This window comes from Prionailurus bengalensis, chromosome A1 (assembly GCF_016509475.1).
Source record: "Prionailurus bengalensis isolate Pbe53 chromosome A1, Fcat_Pben_1.1_paternal_pri, whole genome shotgun sequence".
In the NCBI taxonomy this organism is placed as follows: Eukaryota; Metazoa; Chordata; class Mammalia; order Carnivora; family Felidae; genus Prionailurus; species Prionailurus bengalensis.
The window spans coordinates 6,310,686-6,328,830 of NC_057343.1; the positions used below are offsets into that span (position 1 = coordinate 6,310,686).

Consider the following 18,145-nt stretch of genomic DNA (forward strand, 5'->3'; position numbering starts at 1 on the left):
CTGCATACCTGTACATAACTGCTCTGTTCTAATAACAACATTATGATTTGAGAGGCACAGAAAGAAGTGCTAAGGATCCTAAGCCAGGGTTGGGGAGGAAATTTTTATAGGAGCATATGGGTACTGTCTTGCCAGGTAATCTAGTTGTCAAGAGTGGATGGGAGGGTGAGAGAAAGGAGTGGTAGTATTAAAAATAGATACAAGAGTACAAGGTGAATTTTAGCTCTTGGTCTTATTTTTGGAATGAGAGCCATAAATAGTCACAATCTTACCCATTCTTCATCCTTCTGGGCTTTTCACAGGGAACTCTTATCTAAGCACAGAAGATGCATAGTCAGATCTGAGCCTCAAATACATTTTATACCAAGAATTAGGAAAACCTTTAAAAAGTGTATTGACAGGCCAGCAAGAGTGCTTCTCACTCAAAGAAGGGGGCACTTCCTGTCCCTGGAGGATGGGAGTCCCAAGAATGGGCATTTCTTGGTATCACCAAGAGTTCAGTGCATCTCAGTTCTCCATAAAAACATCAAAATGTGCTTACTACTAATAGAACGTAAGCTAAGATCTCATTAGTTTTAACGTGTCTAAGGTAATGTCATAACACAAGTTGTTTCTTCCTAAGAATCTGCCATTGTTAGTCTGTGTTATATTGTTCAGAGCAAACAAGTATAGTGAGTCTGTTTGGTGGAGGACGCTACCATGGGGACTCACAGATGCTTGGTGACATGAGCTGACGACTGAGGTCTCCTATCTGTCAAGAGGAAGACCAGACTCTGGACCGGAGACGTCCCACCACACAGGGGTTGTCCAGTGAAGCTATACTTGCTCTGCCTGTTCTTCTGCTTGTTTCCACGTCTCAAGGGCAACCCTGGCTACGCACCAATCCCACCCACTTTAAACTAAGTAGCTTGTCTTCCGCTAATAAGTGTAAATAACTGAAGACTGTTTTCTGAGATTGAACTGGGCACATCCTAGGCGTTTGAGTTAAAGAGGCAACCCACCCCTGATTTCAGATAGCACCCGAAAGGAGTAGTGACTGTCGGGGCGGGGGTGAGAGAGACTGTGGGAGGTAGCAGGCGTGGCCTTGCTCAGCCACATTGTCCTTTGCCCCCTGCCTTCCACGCCTGTGAAAAATGGGATCAAGGGAGTGGGAGTCAGAGGAATGTCAGGACTTTGTTAAGATTTCTGCTACTGGAGGCTTTCTGCTAGTTTTCCCTCATTCCTCCACATTTTAATAGAGAAGTTGAAGTTTCCCCACTACTTTAGGTTTCTACAAGATTATTTCTGGGTACAATACAGCTTGACTTACGTGGTTTTCATTGTACTTTTTGATATTTTCAATATTCCTTCTCTTTCTCTAATTTGCAGAACGCTTAGATTTTCTTTAAAATTGTTTTTGCTTTCAATGCTAGTACTTTTCTTTTTTCTTTTTTTTTTTTTTTTAAGTAGGCTTCATGTCCAGTGCAGTGACCAACATGGGGGCTTGAACTCAGGACACTGAGATCAAGACTGGAGCTAAGATCAAGAGTTGGATGCTTAACCGACTGCGCCACCCAGGAGCCCAATTCCAGTACTTTTCAATTTTGTGTTTACTTTTGATTTGCTAGTCTCCATACTCACTTCTGGCTTCATACATTTTTTTCCATTTTAATTGCAATAATTTCACCTTTTCCATCCTTGTCTTTAATCTTTTATCCTTTCCATTTTTGCATTTTAATTTTTTACTTTTCTAGATTTTATTAAATCTTTTTTTAATGTTTTATTTGTTTTTGAGACAGAGAGGGACAGAGCACAAGTAGGGGAGGGGCAGAGAGAGAGGGAGACACAGAATCCGAAGCAGGCTCCAGGCTCCGAGCTGTCGGCACAGAGCTCGATGCAGAGCTCGAACTCACAAACCACGAGATCATGACCTGAGCCGAAGTTGGGCGCTCAGTCGACTGAGCCACCCGGGTGCCCTTACTTTTCTAGATTTTAAATCTAAATTCTATTTACCCGATCACCATCTTATTATTTAAACAGTTTTGACTTTCAGTCTTGGATGTGGCTTAATGAATTCACTTAAAATAGTGAATTGATGCTTTAAAATACCATTATTTAATCTTAACTTATTAGATTGATTCTTATCTTAAACCACTACCTTCCCTTTTAGTCTTGCCTTTCTCTTATACTTTAAATACTTTCATTTTCATTTTATTTTAGGGATCACACATTGTTTAGAATTTTATTTTGGAGATCACGAAGATCAGACAAGAAACAAATGTATGTGACTTAAGCTGGATATAAGATGATAGGAGAGTAGATAGCACAGGTACCTGGAGATAGAACATCCTGCCTAGAAGACCCATATGAAGACAAACCACATGGGAGAAAATATCTAGGAAAAAAAAAATAGGAGCTAATAATGGTGCTAACTTTTGAGTGGGATTATAGTTTGTTTTTTTTTTCTTTTTGTTTGTCTCTATTTTCAAAATCTTACAAACGTCAATCACAATGCGTTGGTAATTATGGGAGGAGAGTAAACACAAAAGCGAAAGACAACATAAGGAGAATACTATTCCAGCCAGACAAACACATCTGCCGGCTGTATGTGGCCCGCAGGCTCCAGCGTGTGACCTTGACTTATTTTCCCAACGGCAGGAAAGAAGCTTACGCTGCAAAGAGGGGAAGCTGGAGCCACCCTCCTGCCCTCCTACTCAGGCTCCGTGCCTCTCAAGGAGAGTTCTCCCCGAAGCTTTAGCTGTTGGGTCTTGATGTTCCATCAGCAAAATTTCTTGCCAGTAAAACATAAGGAGCACTTTGCACATTCCAAGTGCTCCTGTTTCTTCTGAGCCACTGAATACTTTTTATTTAACAGCTACCGGGAGTCATTTCATTCTTTGGGTTGAATAGAATAGAATGGTTGCTATTCATGATTTTAGCATGATCTCTCAAGTGTCCAACTCACATATGTTTGTTCTTTGGTTTCCTCACTACTTTTTAATCCCGTGTTGCTGAATACATACTGGGAGACACCTTAAGTCAGCTTTGAAATAACATAGGGTATACATAAAGTAATTGACTAAATGCGTGGGAACTGCCTCAGTTTACCTCCTCAGTCTCATTTCCGTAAAACTCTTTCCACACTGCTTGTCTACACACACACACACACACACACGCACACACGCACACACCCCATATGCATCAGTTTCCCGGAGATATCCAGAATTAACAGAGATACTTACCTGAATTCACCATGCATCCTTCGTGCTTTGCATTTGGTCTCACCTCTGCCTGGAGTTGGCCCTTTGTTTATCTTACTGATTCCTTCTCATTCTTTCAGAGTTTGAATCTTCTGTTCACATAGCCTTCTTCAGTTTCCCTTTCCTGCCTTTCCACTTAGATGCTTCTCCCAGTGCTCATATAACCCTCTAGAATAGTGTGTTGGCCTATTTGCTTCTCTTGATCTTCTCCCCTAAACTGGGAATTCTCTGGTGGCTGGGACTTAATCATTTTTTTAACACTTCCATTAAGTGCAAGGAAAATGTTCCAGACACGTGTCCACACTGAAATGAGTGACAAAACATAAAACTGAAACCAGAACACTTTTAGGGGCATGGGCCTTTGTTTGGGTGGATTAATACATTCCATATAGATTTGATCTAGTCATTTAACCATGCATCAATGTCAACGAATGACGCTACCTTAAATCGCTTGGATCTCCCTGGAGAGCAAGGTTTCACTCTATTAATATCTGTCATGACAGATCACTTGGTTTGCTACACTGACCTTGCATTCAGTCGTGTAGAGAGATAGTTCAGGTTTTCAGATTCTGCGTGATTAAACCTCCGCACAAATAGTGTTTATGCATTTTTATCTTTTCATTTGTATAGCACCCAATACATTTCCTTAGCATTCACCATACAACTCCGGATGTTTCCCCTCAAACCTGCTGTTTCTCTGGTCTACCTGTCTGTAAATACCTCCTCCCGCTCCTCCTGCAGAAGCTTGAAACCTGGAAAGAGTGCCTGACATTTTTAATCCCCTCCTCTTCCAGCCCATGGCCAAACCCCACGGATCGTACCCTACGACACACCCCACATCTGCTCTTTCCTTTCCGTTCTCCTTGCTACTTTCTCGGTTTGGGCCTTCATTGCCTGTCAGTCACTGTGAGAACTTAATGACTCGTCTCTCCTCCGTGATCCGCTACACCTGGATGAGAGGAATCTTCACGAGGCCTGCCCGCTCTCCCCTGCACTCTTGTCCACAGCACTGGGCCCAACCTCCAGGCTTACACGTGTTCAATGGACAGGCTCTTCAGAGGCTCCTCACGGTCTATGTCTGAATTCCTTACAAGACACGAGTGACCCTACATAGTTACGTTCTGATCTCTTCTCCTAGCTTCTCTGCAACCCGCTCCAGCATTTCCCAGTTCTCTAGCCTGTCCTATGTCATGTCACACCCCGGGGTGTCCTTGCCCAGCTATCTCTGCTTGTCAAAGTGACATCTGCTTTTCAAGGTTCAACTTGGTTGGAGCCTCTTCCATGCTTCCACTTGGATGCATATATTTTCCCTCTCAATGATATTCCGGTGGAATTTATCTTATAATTTACTTCTCTCCCAGAACCTACTACATTTTTTTTCTTGACTTACATCTTTTTTTTTTTTTTTTTTTTTTTTGAAAACATGCCTGAGTTTCCCTTTCCAGGATGGGGGGATTCTCCCGGAGAGCAGGAAAAAACATTATAGAGTAAAACCTTGAATTGCGAGTAACTTGTTCTGCGAGTGTTCTGCAAGACGAGCAAACATTTCTAATAAATTTTAACTTGACAAAGGAGTGATGTTTTGCAATATGAGTAGTACGAGACGCCGAAGGTCATGTGATCACCACTGAGCCAATGGTTCTCTCTCTGTGGGTGATCGCCTCCCATGCTTGGAGGCTCGGTCTCAGGCGTCGGGATTTGGCAGAAATCAGTGATTTTTCAGAATGTTGGAAGGTGCCCACAATTGGTACTAGTGTATTTGTTGTCCCTTCAAGGCACCTATGGACAGTCCTTAGCTTTTCCAGACAAGAGAAAGCTTAGGGATGCTTAGCTTCACTCTAGGTCAGGCTGCCTGCAGATGTAGACCCTTTCCTCTGCTGCCTTATTGCCAGTTACATTATATACAGTGAATGACAAGAGTTTATGAATACTGTACCGCAGTCAACATCCATGCGAGCATATACAACGGCCCCATGCAGAAAAAGATTCCATTGAGCCAGCAGATAGCAGTGATTCCGGTAGTGATAGTCAAAGTCGTCCTACACAATAATCCTCCTCCCTTGTCTCCCTCACACCAGCCACGAAGGTTTTCAAAGGTAAGTGCAGGTTAATTTCTTTGTTCTTTATATTTTGTATTTTCCTTATTATTTTGTATTATATTCCAGTATTGTAATCATTTTTACAAGAATATTTTTGGGTTGTGGAACCAATCATCTGAGTTTCCATTATTTCTTACGGGGACATTTGCTTGGATAGACAAGTGCTTTGGATGACAAACATGTTTCCGGAATGAATTATCCTGGAAAACCAAAGTTTCACTGTACTGGGCTTAGCACCCTCTGGAGCACCTTGCAAGCTGTGTCCCCTTTTCGAAGCGCTTACCAAATACAATTCGTCCTGTGTACGTAGCAGACTGAGAAAACCTGATGATCTCATATGGGGAGTGAGGGCCGGAGGATGCTCTCTCTCTCTCTCTCTCAAAAATAAATAAACATTAAAAAAATTTAAAAAATAAAAAAACACCTAAATCTGTTAAGATCTCTAAATTTGATAAGAAAAGCCATTGCATAAATGACCCACATACAAATGGGTTTGGAATGGCTAACTAGCAAAACTCCCAGGCTCCGATGGTCAAGAGGAACGACTGATAATGAAGGCAGGTTCTTCAGGTAGCATCAATCTGGGAGTTATTTCCTTGCTGTCAAAGCCCGGGGGGCTTATATAACTCCACCTTACTGCAGCACAGAGATAAAAGGCGTCCTGGGCAATTGCAGCAGGTAATTTTGCAGACTATGCATGGCAAGAGTGTTGTATGTTTGTTTCAGGAGCAAATTAGGAACAGTAATAGCCCAAGCAATAAAATGAAGACTCTGGATTTTTAATAACTGAATTCGGAGCAATTGCCCTTCAATTTTTCTAACAGTATGAAGGCAAGGTACCCGTGGATTTAAAAGCAGCAGAGGTCCCGGACAGGGGCGAGCACACTGGAGGAAGGTCTCTGTGGGACCAGCACAGGGTCGTTGCCCTCAACATCAGGCTCCAAGATTTGTTTTTTTAAAAAAAAACTCATTGCAGGAAACAGGTGCACCCTATACCTTCTTTACCGCTTGTGTAAATGTGCAGCATGAACTTCAGTTCACTTCGTAAGCTTTGGTGTCGTCGTTCCCACGTAACCCTTCCGCCTTGTTTGTAAAATATCGACTTCCAACAGATTTCCTTCAGGTAGTGGAGGAAAGGGATCTAATCAATCAACAAGTGCAGTCTGGAGAGGGAGAGGGTTGAAGATGAGGAATAATCAATGTTCTCTGAATACCGGCAATCGTACAACCCCATTTTTTATGTTCATTTTACACGAGGGAAATGGACAGGCTCTCCGAGACCGTAAGTTACCTTCCTCAGTACACAGTGGATGCGGAGTGGAAACCCTCTGTGGTTTCACTCAAGAGCTCATGCCCTTTGCATCCCGGTCCCCGGCCCCCTGAAGTTTGGGGTCCAGGGTAAGCAGACAAATGAATGGCGTCTACTTATGGCCTGTGCTTATGTTCCTGTAACCCACTCCACGGCCGGATCACTTCAGATCCGGGTATGCTTCCTCCCCTCTCCCCCCAGCAAGGTCAGGACTGTGTGTCTGTTGGATGAGGGTCAGGGGAAGCTGACAAGTGTCATGTGGGCCCGGGGCGGTGTGGAGGCAGGCAGCATGTGCAGGCCCTCGCGCTTGCCAGGCCAGCAGTCATGGGTTCACCTTCGTTCTTCCTGACGCTGTTGTCGTCGGCTTCCTGACCTTCGTGGGGGACAGAAGCCTGGGGAAATTTCTGAGCCTGATGCCTCTCAGAGCTCTCTGTTAGTGCTATTTGGATTGCTTGCATATTAGTTTTTCCTATGATATCATGAAAATCCATTCAACAAAGATTAGCTGCATGCCTGCATGTGTTTGGGTCTGGGGATTCGAGAAGAGGAAGGGAGAGTGTCTGCCCTCTCGGAATTCGCTGGCTGCTGCGGGACTGTGAGACAGGGTAGGACAGGCATGTGAAGAAGTGTAAGGGGAGTGCTTGGCGGGTGTGAGTACCTGCACGAAGGCTCCCGAGAGGTGGGGGGGGGGCGTGTGAACTGCGTTGTGCAAAGCGAACTTCCCAGGGGAAGAAAGGCAGGAAAGGTCTTCAGACAGAAAAGGTCCAGGCACACAGGAAGAATGCTAGGGATGCTTTGGGGAAACTCGTTGGAGGTGGTAATTAGTAAGGGTTTTATTTGACTTCCCCTGGAGACGGTAGGCGCCTCTGACGGGTTCTGAGCAGAGGAGAGACACAATTCGATCTGTATTTGAAAAATCACCCACGAGATAATGCAAAGACAGACCGAAGGGAAATGAAGCCATGGGAAACGTGTTAGAAAAACTACCCCAGCGCAGAAGGGGACCGCAGTGGCCTCAATTTGAGTGGTGGCAATGGGGAAAGAGTAGGGGGACAGACTTGAGGGAATTCCCTGCCGTGGTGTCAGAAGGGCGTGTACATAGCGTTCCGCTGTCTCGCGGAGTGACTTTCAGGGCTGCCCCGGCCCCCTGGAAAGGCAGCTTTCCGTGAAAATATCACGTCAGTAACTCTGGTAAATAACATACTTTCTTGGGGCGGCCGGGTGGCTCAGTCGCTTGAGCGTCCGACTTCGGCTCAGGTCACGGTCTCACGGTTCGTGAGTTCGAGCCCTGCGTCGGGCTCCCTGCTGTCAGCACAGAGCCCGCTTCGGATCCTCTGTCCCCCTCTCTCCCTGTTCCCCCCACTTGCTCTCGCTCTCTCTTTCTCAAAAATAAATAAACATTAAAAATAAAACCATACTCTCTGTGTCTTATCGGTAAAGTGGGCGTCACACCACGTATCCAACAGACACCGCGAACGTTAACTAAACCAAGGCCGCCGTATGGCAAGTAGTGAATTCACGATTCATGTCATATTCACCTTCTCGTATTTTTCCTCTCTTAAAAATAAGGTTAATATCAATAGACTGCCCTGCTCTCACGAGATAACTGGCCTCACATTTCAAGTTAAGATAAAGTTCCTCACTTTTTCGGGGAAGGTTTGATTCCTGTGAGATGCGGGCATGTGGACGCGAGGATTTATTTCGCTCTAGCGTCAAGATAAACATAGATGCTCTCCTCCAAAAGAAAGCTAGGCTAAGCGCAGCGTGTTTATAAAGATTTATGTACGGAGCTAAATTAATTCCTGAGAACTGAGGATTTGTAATCATTCTACCTCGTTCTGAGAACACATACAAATGGGCATGTCAAAAATGATGACAATTATTATGCCTTTGTAATTCGATTTCTTACACAGTCTCATTATATTCTTTTAATTAGTAACCACTCTCGTTCTGGAGCTTCCCCAAAGTGAGACTGAACTCAGTTCCTAATGCAAAAACAGTTTGTAATCTTTATGTCACAGGACACGTTGTTAAGTGAAAAGAATGACAATTGTGTTTTTCACCGAAGACTTAGTCACGGTGAGAGAGAACTTCAGCTAATCACCGAGCATGTATCTAATTTATAAAGCGTCTAATTTGTAAAAGTCACAGTGTCATCACTATCCGAATCGTCCGATTAAAGTAAAAGATGATGCGAACACTACATTTGAACTTTGGGCATTTACCCAAGAGCTTGGCCAGGCAGGAGTAAAGAGGAACAAAGATGACACATTTCAAGAGGTTTAAAAAAATATCGTCTGGAAGAGCTCATTAAGAATACGCTCGGGAGCTTGTTCAGTTGTCATCACCCTGGACAGCATGCGTTCAGCTGGCTGGTGGGCCCAGAACCGGCCGCATTTGATGCACGTCATTTCACAAAACACGAATGATGGCTCGCTAGCCTTGCCTCACCAGAATTCTCCTTGGCCGGATGCCACACCACCAACCTCCCTGGCTCCCAAATTTGATTTTACCTGCTCAGCATGATCCCAGTTCATGGGGATAAGGACGTTCTATGTCAGACTGGCCAGGTATTTACAGAAAACAAAAGGGAAGTGATGCAGCTTGAGTAGTCAGACATACCTTGTCTCCACGAGCCCATTTTAAAGGCTCTGCTTGTCTCTTCTTATGTGCTAGAACAAGCCAGACATTTTTGCTCTTGGAGGTACATGCGGAGGTATTTAAAGTGTCTTAGTGTCTGCGAATTGCCTCCAAGGGTTGACTGAAAAAAAAAAGCCATGTGCAAGAGAGAGAGAGAGAGACTGACGAAGAATGAAGAAGCAAATATGGTACTGTGTAGACATTTGGTGAATCTGGGTAAAAGGTTCATTGTGCCATTTTTTCCGTTTTTCTTTACATTTGAAAAATGTTCACTGGGGCGCCTGGGTGGCGCAGTCAGTTAAGCGTCCGACTTCAGCCAGGTCACGATCTCGCGGTCTGTGAGTTCGAGCCCCGCGTCAGGCTCTGGGCTGATGGCTCGGAGCCTGGAGCCTGTTTCCCATTCTGTGTCTCCCTCTCTCTCTGCCCCTCCCCCGTTCATGCTCTGTCTCTCTCTGTCCCAAAAATAAATAAACGTTGAAAAAAAAAATTAAAAAAAAGAAAAATGTTCACTATAAAAATTGGAGCACCCCCCACATCAACAAAAAAAAGCATATGCGATAAACTTTTTAAGATTTAGCAATAGTTGAAGGGCGATAGCATTTGTCTGTGAATGCATTGAAGGCCCATAAATAAAACAAAGGTGGCCTCTCCAAACATTTTTATTTCCTCTTTATTATGTTCACCTCATTACGGACCAGCGTTATAACAGCATCCTTGACCGTTAACTATGGTTCCCTTGTTTTAGTGATTAACAGACTTTATTTTTTAGTATAGTTTTCGATTTACAGCATAGCTGAGGAGATAGTACATAGTATATACTCACCCCACCCCACCCCTCCACCCCTCACACAGTTTGTCCTATTATGAACACCTCACACTGTTTCTCCTGTTATTAACATCTTGTGCAATTATAATTAATGGACTAATATTAACACATTTTTTATTAACTAAAGTCCATAGTTCACCTTAAGTTTCACTTCTGGGTTTTGCATTCTGTGGATTTTGACAAATACATAATGACAGGTACGTACCATTACGTATCGTACAGAATAGTTTCCTTGCCCTAAAAATGCTCTGTGCTCTGCCGACTCACCCCTCCCGCCCCCAGCCCCTGGCAACCACTGATCTTTTTAGTTTTCATAGTTTTGCCTTTTCCAGAATCTCCTCGTTGGAATCATACAGAACGTAGCCTTTTTAGATACGCTTCTTTCGCTTAGTAATATACATGTAAGGTTCCCCATGTCTTTTCATGGCCCGATTACTCATTCTTTTTATCACCGAATCACATCCTCCTGTCTGGATGACCGGTTTGTTCATCCACTCACCTACTGAAGGACTTGGTTGCTTCCAGTGTTTGGTGATGATGAAGACCGATGCGGGGCTCAAACTCACGAACTATGAGATCGTGACCCGAGCCGGAATCAGGAGTGAGACGCTTAACTGAATGAGCCACCCAGGTGCCCATTGCTCATTTCTATTTATTTATTTATTTGTTTGCTTATTTATTTATAATATAACTTATTGTCAAATTGGCTTCCATACAACACCCTGTGCTCACCCTTGCTCATTTTTAAACTGGGTTGTTTGTTTTCTTGAGATCTGAATGACCTTTTTTTTTTTTTTTTAAAGTGGGTCATCTCATGAATAGGGGGTGGGTCCAATCATGTGTTCACTTATTCCACAACCATGCCAGAAACTGCTTTCCCTTCTCCTTTACTAACAGAATCCTGACATCGTGGCAGACAAGGTCCCTGGCCTGAAATATTTAGTCTTTCAGACTCCTTTGAGAGGTGGTCAGTGTGACACAGGTCTGGCCCACAAGAAACAAAAACAAACAGAGAGTGCTGGTTGGGGCTTCCCAGAAGGACTGTTAGAAAGGAAGACTCAGTTGGCATGCACGACTTTGATCTTTGGTCCTTACCTGTACCCCTACCATTTCCCAGAATGTGATACAGTGCCCAGAAAGGGAGAGATCATCTTGTGAGGAGGAAGACAAAGTCACTTGACGAGTAGAGCCAATGGATAGACGGAATCTGAGGTATAATGACACCGTGGAGGTGTTGCAGAAGCCAGGACCGTCCCTAGACGTCCTGGTTTGTGATGAGAAGCACCCCCATTTGGTAAGCATTTTAGTCAAGTTTCTGTTACAGGCAACCAATGCATTCCCCAATATGGCGACATTTTTCAAGCACAGTTCAGGGTGACACGCTGTCTCCCTGACAAGACTATTTGAAGCAATGTTTATTTAAAGGCCTGGTTCGCAGAAGAACTACATTTGAAAAAATTTCTGTATGTTATGGGCACGATTATATTTACGACATGTTCAGCACTGTGCTGGGCATCACGGGGAGAGGAAACAAGAGAATGAAATAATGAGGTTACCCTCATGGAACTTACCATCTGATTAGAGATAAGAGCGACCTACGTGAAATAATCCTGAGCGCATCAGGACAGTCAACGTTTATTTATTTTGGGACAGAGAGAGACAGAGCATGAACAGGGGAGGGGCAGAGAGAGAGGGAGACACAGAATCAGAAACAGGCTCCGGGCTCTGAGCCATCAGCCCAGAGCCCGACGCGGGGCTCGAACTCCCGTACCGCGAGATCGTGACCTGGCTGAAGTCGGACGCTTAACCGACTGCGCCACCCAGGCGCCCCAGGACAGTCAGATGAAGGGCTCATAGTGGGTATAAACAAGGTATAGCAGCAGCTCCCATAAGGTGAGGTCACTGAAGAAGAGAGGAAAGGGGAATGTGATTGTCAACTCTGAAAACACACTTTGGGTATCCTATAGCTTCACATTTTTGAGTATTAAATCAATGACCTGAATATGGACAGGAAAGCTAGTGCCTGGGTAAGTGAAGACAAAATGAAGAAAAGTCATTTTAATTTGTATACCAATTCAGCTTTGAATTCAGAGGAAATTTATCACACTAGTACCAATATTTCAAATACAGAGGACTGTAAATAATTCACTAAAATTCTATTTACCTTATTAATTGCCAGTATATTTCATGTTGACAGAAATGGAAACTGAGTGTATGTTATCTCAAAATAGAGCTTTCCCAACCCTTCCTTTGGTAGGTTAATGGATTTCACCCGAAGAGGGGCCCATGCTTTTTCTTACGCATTTCTGGTGGTGCAAATTTTGCTAATACTGTCAGCAACTGCTATTCATTTTTCCTAGCTTGCGGTTGCCGTTACTAGCTGGAACAAAGGTGGGTAGTTATCACACGTCTGTACAGACAAGAGCAAGGCAATCTGAATTAGTTTTTCTTGGGCCTCTTTCCTGGGATTTGAAATTTTTTTTCTCAAGTTTTTCAATTTCCATGATAGAAGAATAAAGGCTTGCAACTAAAATACAGATGACATCTCTATCTAAAGTTTTTAAACCCCTTTTCTTCAGGACTTGGGGGCACGAGGACATACTTGGCTTTTCTTTTTTCTTCTCTTCCTCTCCTCTTCCATTCTTGAGTTTACGCCTGAGTCATCAAGTCAAGTCATCAAGTTTACGCCTGGCTGTGCTTCATTGCCACGGGGCTTAGTTTCAGGGTTATCAATCAGATCTTTAATGGGCACTGTGGATTGTCTCACATCTGGGCTGGAGGGCGACTGGAGATAGGGTGAATCAAAAGGGAAGAATCTGTAGAAGGATAGGAGGATAGGCAGAATGTTAACGGATTGGAGAAGGGCATGGAACCAATAGATGACAATGGCTATAATCCTCTCAAGGTTGCCTGAACTTAACCCTGTAGGACGTCTGACTACCTACAGGTAGATGGGACTTGTTCGCAGGGGCCCTCAAAACCCGGGTAAGGTTAGGGTACGGGTGGAAACTCAAAGGGACTGCAGTGGGTCCATCGGTAGCAGAGGCGATGGAAGGGCCCCTGATGATAAACTCAGCCGAAAGTAACCCCACCTCTCCACTCCGGGGCCGACTCCGGCCAAATCCTCATCCGGAGCCGCGGGCGGAGGACTGATCGTGAGAGCCACCTCCTCTGCAATCCCCCGCCCCTCGGCGCCGACGCTCCGCGCTCCTTCCATTTCCCCATTGGCTGAGGCGCTCGCCAATCCTGGTGAAGCGGCTCGGCGAGAGGCCTCCGGTTGGTGGAGCCGGCGCTGAGCCCCCCTCTCGCTCCGGCCGGGCCCCCGGCCGAGAGGGGGCGTGGCCGCGGCCGTGGCCGGGCCGGAGGCGGCGTCGCTGGCGCCGCTGCGTGCGGTGTGGTGCGGGGCGGGGGCGCCGGGCGGCCGCGGCGCGGCGGGACCATGGAGCTCGGAGCGCAGCCCCGGCGCGGGCGGCGGAGCCGCGGACCGGTGAGTGCGGGCTGCGGCCGGCCGGACTCCCCGGTCCTGGCCCCTTCGCTGCGCGGCTCCGGGTCGAGGGGCTGCCCCGGGGGAGGGGCGGGCGCGGGCCGGGTCCCCGCAGCCCCGTGGCCAAGTGAAGTTGCTGCATCGCGCCGGGCGCTCTCGGGCGGCCGGCGGGGCCCACTGCGGGCCGCGGCGCCGCCCCGCGCCTTGCCCTGCAGCCCAGCCGCATCCTCCGCGCCGGCTCCCGTGCCGGCCCGGGCTTCCCGCCGTCGCGGCGCGGCCCGGCGGCCGCTCTCCCCCGCGCGGTCCCTCGGCCCTCGGCCCCGGCGCTGCTCGGTGCGCGCTTCCCGGGCTGCGGGGCAGGCGCCCGCCATCCCGGCCGCAGGTGGCGCCCGGGCCTCCGCTCGCGCCCCACGCACGATGCTCGGGGCTGCCCGGCGTCCGGGACCTTCACATCCCGTGGCTCTGCGCGCCCTGCCGGCATGTGGCCCAGTCCCCGCGTGCCTGCCGCCCCGGGTCGGGCCCTCCACCCCCGGCTTCGCCCTCCCCGCGCCTCTGCGCCGGGTGCCCCCTCCCCCGGGTCTGCAGGCCCGCGGGGCTCCCGGCCTCCGCAGCCAGGCTCGGCTCCCCGAGCGCAGGGCAGGGGGGTCGGGCAGCCGGCGAGGGGGCGCGCTGCAGGGCAAGGGGAGAGGGCTGAGCGCCCGGGAGCCGCTTCGCGGGCATGGATCGTCCCCGGGAGACTTTGCCTGCGCGGCGGGCGGGGGCCGCGGCGCCTGGCTCTCGCCGTCCTCCGCGCCGGAGCTCCAGCGCGTGGAAAACCTTCCCCTCTCCGTCCGTGGTACTTACGGGCAATGGCGATTTCTTCTTGCTTCAGCCTCCCTGCAAGGGATAGTTCCGTGGCGGAGAGCAGAGTTCTTAATTATTAAGAAGCTAAGCGATGGGCTTAGGGATGAATGGGAACATCTCATTTTTCTCAGCCGCCGTCGGGCGTATTAGGAATTCTTTCTCATTTGGGGGTCAGTTGAAATCGTACTTAACTACCAGCAGTAATTTCTCAGTTTTTAAAAGACCGAACATTCAGAGGTCAGTTTTTGCTTTGTGCTTGCTTCTCCAAATCAAATGCATACCGGGGCACGAAATTTTAAGATTCAGAATCCACATTTTTGGTTTTTCTTGAGGGGAGGGGCTAGCTAGCCTCATTAAAAAAAATCGGTTTGTCTGAAACTTAAAAAGCCTGCGTCTCTATCAAAACTAAGTTCAAAGTGTTATAATGGACTTATTTTTCTGTCGCCTCTAGGGCAAATTCTGTTGAACCTTGGTCGCTTCTTTTCTGTGTATGCTTTACTCAACTTTCCTTTTCTAGCAGTGAAACAATGCAGTGATTCTCTAAAGCTATTTCTTTTATCTACTAGAGAGGTTAAACAAAGGAAAGCTGGGTTTGACCTTTCCCATAGGCAGTTCTTATTGTGTATCTGGTCTCCTTTCTAACCGCCTCCACATAGCGCTCAGTTTTCTTCATTTTTGAAGATCTTAATTCATATTCACAAAAGTTGTGCCCTTTCGGATGTTTAAAACTCACTGGGTTGGGAAGTTTGCTTGACTTCATCATACATTTGCAGTTTGACCTGTATTCACTGCTGTCTTAAAACCGCGAAAAGAAGCTTGTTCTGAAACTGCCTACATAAAAATTGTTCTTGCGTTTCCAGTTGCTGACATGAAGTTGCTCTATAGCAGCGTTTTATCTGTTTCCTTGAAACTTATGACCGAATAGCCAATGGTGTACTACTCTGTTTTTAAAAAATTCTGGAAAAAAAAAAAAGAAAGGGCGAAACTGCACTTTACTAAGTGGTGGTGTCGGCATCGTAGCCCCCTGTGTGTTCTCAGCGTGTCTTTGTACACCTACTTTACCCTTCCCAGAGTAACCGTGTGGTAAGTCACTTCTTGGTTATTGGAATGGTTCCATTAAAACAGTTGTCTGTTTATAAGTATTAAAAGAATTACCTGTCAGGGCGCCTGGGTGGCTCAGTCGGTTGGGCAACCGACTTCGGCTCAGGCCATGATCTCACGGTTCGTGGGCTCGAGCCCCACGTCGGGCTCTGTCCTGACGGCTCAGAGCCTGGAGCCCGCTTCGGATTCTGTGTCTCTTCCTCTCTCTCCCCCTCCCCTGCTCATGCTCTGTGTCTCTCTGTCTCTCAATAATAAATCAACGTTAAAAACATTAAAAAAAAAAAAAAAGAAAGAAAGAATTATCTGTCCTGGGAGGCCAGTACTAGTTCCCAGAACTTTTCTTTGAGAAATAATCGTCGAGTATATTTCCCACTTCTACGCTGTTATCATTCCTTATATCTTCTTGGGCCTGCCCCCCACATGGTCGTACAGACTGTTGATGCTCACCTCAGTCCTTTTTGCTCAGAAGCCTGCTTTCCTCTGCAAGGTCAGGTTTTCTTGGGGCCTGCCCTGGGGCATTTGGAGCCCAATGCTACTTGCAGTCCATGGGTGCTCAGGGCTGGGTCTTCACCCATGGCGGCTTTTACGCGGGTAATACAGGAATAGTGTATGCCATTCATACGTAAATAAGGCGTTAATATAAAATAAATTGAGTATCACTACGGAGATCCATGGAGTAACAAGTCTCAGTCCCCTCTTCCTCTTCTTCTTGGGTGCCCTTGTCCTGTGTCTTTCTCCAGAGGTAACCAAACCTGATCCTATGGAGTGTGGCCTTCCAGAACTTTTTCGATAACTTTTTTTTTTCTTCAGAAGCCAGTGAGTGGATGCCCGCTAAGCGCCTAGCGCTATTTTCATTCCGGGAGCGCAGAAATAAGAGAGAAAAGCTCTCAAGATGTTGTTAGTGTGCCGAGACCAACGATTTCAGTGCAGTGTGATCAGTGCCGTGATGGGAGTTAGTAAGCAGAGAGGGGTGCGGAGCATCACATGAGTGGCCTAGTCCATTCGTTTGCTTGCCTTATTCATTCGCTGGACTTCAGAGCTTATTCTATGTGCTGGGGATACAAAGGCAAACAAGGTAGATGCCTCTTTTAGCATCTGGTCATCGGGTTCTCGGACAGTTTTACAGAAAACATTTTTTTTAATGTTTGTTTATTTTTGAGAGCGAGAGAGACAGAACATGGGCAGGGGCCGAGAGAGAGAGAGAGAGAGAGAGAGAGTGGGAGACACAGAAGCCGAAGCAGGCTCCAGGCTCTGAGCCGTCGGCACAGAGCCCGACGCGGGGCTCGAACCCGCGAGCTGTGAGATCATGACCTGAGCCGAAGTCAGTTGCTTAACCGACTGAGCCACCCAGCCGCCCCATCGGACAGTTTTAACCGATGGGGCACGCATTTAGTCAACCAGTGTGGTATATGGTAAGCGCTCTGAAAGGGCTCAGCTACCGGAGCTTAGAGGGTGACTGGAAACCGAAGCTTAGGGACCATTCAGAGAGATGAGAAAAGCCTCCGGGGGAAATGCAAGGGAAGGAATTGGTCAGAGTCTGGGTCAAGGAGAGGCTTGGTAAGGGCTGTCAGGGACACGGTATATTGGAGCACCTGAAAAAATTTAGTCTGGTGGTGTGACGAGGTGTGGATGGGCTCAGGGAAGCGGCAAGAAATGGGGCAGGAGAAGCGACCCGGGGCCATGCGGCATAGGGCCTTGCGATTCCTGTCGTGAGGGCTTTGGACTCTTCTGTGGACGAAAGGAAACGGTTGCGGAATTCTGAAGCAGAAGGGCATGATCAGGTTTGCCCTTTGCAGAGTGGATGGAAGGGAGCAAGGGTGGAAGGAGGGAAGGTCGAGGAGGTAGAGTTACTGGGGCTTGGTTGTCGGTTGGTGGGGGTACATGTGGGGGAGTTAGGAGAGGCGGGAGTTCTGGGCAGTGCTGAGTCCTGGGTGGCCAGCCGGGTGGATGATGGTGCCTTTCTCAACGGAGCAGCGGCCATTTGGAAGAAACGATGCCCGGTGCACTTGCCTTGGTTAAGTTTCAGGTGGCCGCGGGACACGGTGGTTAGTCGACTGCGTTGGGGGATGTCTGGACTTGAGACAGACATCTGAGAGTCCTTAGACCACAGTTCCCAGACTGTGTGCTGATGTGATGCAGTGAACTCACAGGGAGACTGCAGGATATTGAACTGTGGAAGGAAACTCAGCAGTCCATAACATCTGTCCTGCCCTGTGGGGAATACTCGCTCAGAGGAATCTACGGTTTCCACCATCAGTTGCATTACTCTCTTTTCGTTGATAACGTTTGTAAGGCTGGGCGTTCAGTGGTTGGGTTCCCTGTGGGATTCAGTGTGTAGTAGGACGTGCACGAGGTGATATCCAGTCCAGCTCCAGGGTTTGAGAAATTGTGAGGTGCCCAACAGGTGCACGCGTACCGTAAGTAAATACTGGTGGTTTATTCAGACATGAAATTACTGATTTTTTTTTTCTCAATTGAAATGTGCTTTTTAAAAATAGGTAATAAGTTGTTAGGGCATGAATGCTTAAGTTATTTGAACTTGTCCAACAATGCAGCAGTCAGGCGTTTCTTTTGGCCCGAGACGCTAAGGGTGCCGTGAACAGA

At 47.2% G+C, this 18,145-nt stretch overlaps 1 protein-coding gene across 3 annotated transcripts in view; it reads left to right on the plus strand.

The window, feature by feature from the left end:
- Positions 1–13,473: 13,473 nt before the first annotated feature.
- Positions 13,474–18,145, plus strand: part of WASF3 (WASP family member 3) — a 134,802-nt gene continuing 130,130 nt past the window's right edge. For 2 of the 3 annotated variants that reach the window (XM_043575612.1, XM_043575668.1), the window contains exon 1: positions 13,474–13,600. The gene's annotated coding sequence lies outside the window, so the exon portion shown is untranslated. The remainder of the gene's footprint in view (positions 13,601–18,145) is intronic. The other variant, XM_043575641.1, reaches the window with a different exon arrangement.